Source organism: Hyla sarda, unplaced genomic scaffold, assembly GCF_029499605.1.
Source record: "Hyla sarda isolate aHylSar1 unplaced genomic scaffold, aHylSar1.hap1 scaffold_3241, whole genome shotgun sequence".
Taxonomy (NCBI): domain Eukaryota; kingdom Metazoa; phylum Chordata; class Amphibia; order Anura; family Hylidae; genus Hyla; species Hyla sarda.
Genome location: NW_026609979.1, coordinates 17,501 through 21,034, shown reverse-complemented (window position 1 = coordinate 21,034; position 3,534 = coordinate 17,501).

Below are 3,534 nucleotides of genomic sequence, written 5' to 3'. Positions count from 1 at the left end.
GGGTCCGGTGGCCGTCGGGGAGCCGTCCCGCCCGCCCGCGTGTTCTGGGACGGCTCGGCCCCCCTCCGCGAGGGAGGCCGAGGGAGGGCAGCCGAGGTGCGGTCCTGCTGCGCGCACTCCGACGCCCGCGGCTTAGGGGAGAGGCCCGGGGAGCGAGGCGCGCCGACGCGGGACCGGAGTCTCGCGGGCAGCCTCGAGGACCCCGAGGGGCCTTGGGTCTCCCGCGCCGGGACGCGGTTGCGCTTCCTGCCGGACCGCCCGGCCGCCCCTCCCTATGCCCTTCGGGACCGCCGACCCCTCCGCCGCTCCGGGATCCCGTGCCCGGGGTGGGCGCGCCCTGCCTGGGATGCAGGGACCCGCGCTTGGGATGCAGGGACACGTCGATCGGGACTTTGTCGATTTTACGCTCAGCCTACGAAGGAGCTCCGCCGGGCCGCCCGACGGGGTCCGCCCACCCGCCCGGCGGCACCGCTGCCTTTCTCCGGGGGGGTACGGTGGCCGTCGGGGAGCCGTCCCGCTCGCGCGTCTCCTGGGACGGCTCGGCCCCCCTCCGCGAGGGAGGCCGAGGGAGGGCAGCCGAGGCGCGGTCCCGCTGCGCGCACTCCGACGCCCGCGGCTTAGGGGAGAGGCCCTGGGGCCTTGGGTCTCCCTCGCCGGGACGCGGTTGCGCTTCCTGCCGGACCGCCCGGCCACCCTCCCTGTGCCCTTCGTGACCGCCGACCCCTCGTCGCGCATCTGGCGGCAGCCGCCGCCTCCGCACCGGCGCGATGCGGCATCTGGGGGGAGGGGGACCCTCTCGCCTTTACTGACACGGGCTCCGCAGAGTGGCTAGCTCCCTGCCGGATCGCGCTTCGTTAGATCGATCGAGGGACCTTCAAAGACGGATATAGCCTTCCGGACCGTGCCGTGGCGCGACTCGGCACCGGGGGGATCGAGACCCTTCGCCGACACGGGCTCCGGGGCCCGGCCGGACGAGGGGGTCGGTCCCCGCCGGATCGCGCGTCGAAACGACCGTCTGGGGATATTGCGAATGATGCCGTTCTCTCCGGACACATCTGGGGGAGCCCGCTCCGTGCCGCTCAAGCTCGCCTCCCGGGAGGGACGACCCCTTTCCCGGCGGGAGTTCCGCCGGGAGGGGGTATACCCTAAGGGCCCCCCCCCCCCCCGAGCCCCGGCACGATGCGGCGTCAGGGGGAGCGAGACCATCTCGCCTTCGCCGACACGGGCTCCGGAGCCCGGCCGAACGAGAGGGTCGCTCCCCGCCGGATCGCGCCTCGCCAGATCGATCGAGGGACCTTCAGAGGATGAAAAACCGAGAAATTACGCCCATAGCTCGGCCCCTCCGGTCCAAAGAGGGTGCCGGCAGGGCACGCGCGCATCACCCCCGGGACCGGGGGACTTCGGCGGACCGCCCGCCGAAGTTGCTCGACTCGCTCGACGTCCCGGCCCTCTGGCACGGGTGGCCGTTCCGCTGCAACTGTTCCCAAGGACGGCGCGCCCTGCCTGGGTACAGGGACCCGCGCCTCCCGCCCTTTTAGCCTCTCTGGGTCTGTGCGTGTAAAGGGGACCCTTCCGGAGGCTTTGCCCGGGGACCGACCGGCCCCGGGTCGGGTACGCGAACCGGACCCGTTCCCCCCGGCATTCACCGAGGGAGAAGGCAGAGGTTCGTCCGCAGGGGAGCACACGCTCGGCCCTGGCGTAACCCGAGAGAGCGGCCGTGCTTCTCGCTCCCCTGCTATCCCCGGGCAGGCGGCCGTTCTGAGGTAGCCGGTCGCCGCGCTGCGATACAGTTTTATGAACGCGTGCCGCTCTGCCATGCCCGACTCGTGGAACCGTCACCCGGATACGGCCTTCGAATCAGTTCTCATAGCGGTTCTCGGTTTCGAGATAATCGACAGGCCCGGAAGTCTTTCGGGGGACCCTTCCAGAGGCCTTGCCCGGGTTCGGTGGACCCTGCCTGGGCACAGGGACCCCCTCGGCTCCCCCCATGGCTGACAACCGGGACTCGTATTCTGTCAGGGGTACGTGTCGCCCATCCTGTTCCCAAGGACGGCGCGCCCTGCCTGGGTACAGGGACCCGCGCCTCCCGCCCTTTTAGCCTCTCCGAGTCTGTGCGTGTAAGGGGACCCTTCCGGAGGCTTTGCCCGGGGACCGCCCAGCCCCGGGTCGGGTACGAGAACCGGACCCGTTCCCCCGGCATTCACCGAGGGAGAAGGCAGAGGTCCATCCGCAGGGGAGCCCGCGCTCGGCCCTGGCGTACCCCGGGAGAGCAGCCGTGCTTCTCGCTCTCCTGCTATCCCCAGGCAGGTGGCCGTTCTGCGGTAGCCGGTCGCCATGCTGCTATGCAGTTTTATGAACGCGTGCCGCTCTGTCATGCCCGACTCGTGGAACTGTCACCCGGATTCGGCCTTCGAATCCGTTCTCATAGCGGTTCTCGGTTTCGAGATAATCGTCAGGCCCGGAAGTCTTTCGGGGGACCCTTCCAGAGGCATTGCCCGAGTTCGGTGGACCCTGCCTGGGCACAGGGACTCACGACTCCCCCAGGGCTGACAGCCGGGACTCGTATTCTGTCAGGGGTACGTGTCGCCCATCCTGTTCCCAAGGACGGCGCGCCCTGCCTGGGTACAGGGACCCGCGCCTCCCGCCCTTTTAGCCTCTCCGGGTCTGTGCGTGTAAGGGGACCCTTCCGGAGGCTTTGCCCGGGGACCGCGCAAGCCCCGGGTCGGGTACGTGAACCGGCCCCGTCTCCCCCCCCCCCCCCCCGGAATTCACCGTGGGAGAAGGCAGGGGTTCTTCCGCAGGCGAGCCCGCGCTCGGCCCTGGCGTACCCCGAGAGAGCAGCCGTGCTTCTCGCTCTCCTGCTATCCCCAGGCAGGTGGCCGTTCTGAGGTAGCCGGTCGCCATGCTGCTATGCAGTTTTATGAACGCGTGCCACTCTGTCATGCCCGACTCGTGGAACTGTCACCCGGATACGGCCTTCGAATCTGTTCTCATAGCGGTTCTCGGTTTCGAGATAATCGTCAGGCCTGGAAGTCGTCCGGGTGACCCTTCCGGAGACCTTGCCCAGGGGAGGTGAGCCCTCCTCGGGTAGTCGTCCGGCCGGGTGCCCTCGAGAGAACCAGGGGGGGGGGCTTTGATTTTATTTTATTTTTTTTTTTCTTTCAAAGTCCCACCGGAAGTCTCACAGGGGACCCTCCGCGGGGGCATACCCGGCTATGGTGCGCCCTCCTCGGGTAGTCTGACCACCTCTCCCCCCACCTCTGCGGAATTTTTATTTTATTTTTTCTCAATTTTATGCTCAGGGCAACCTTGCTCTAGCGTGCGAGACTGGCCCTCCAAACTCTCTCAAGTTTCCAACGCCGCCTTCCCCGGAGCCCTTGCCCGGGGAAGGCTCGCCGAGGCCCGGGCTCGTGCCATGCCTCCTCCCCCTGCGGAGAACCGGGCCCGGGGGACCTTGGCCGTTCCCCCCCCCCCGGAGGTCCCGCCGGGGGCCTCCCGGAAGAGAGTACCCGGGAAGGGTGCACCCTGGCCCGG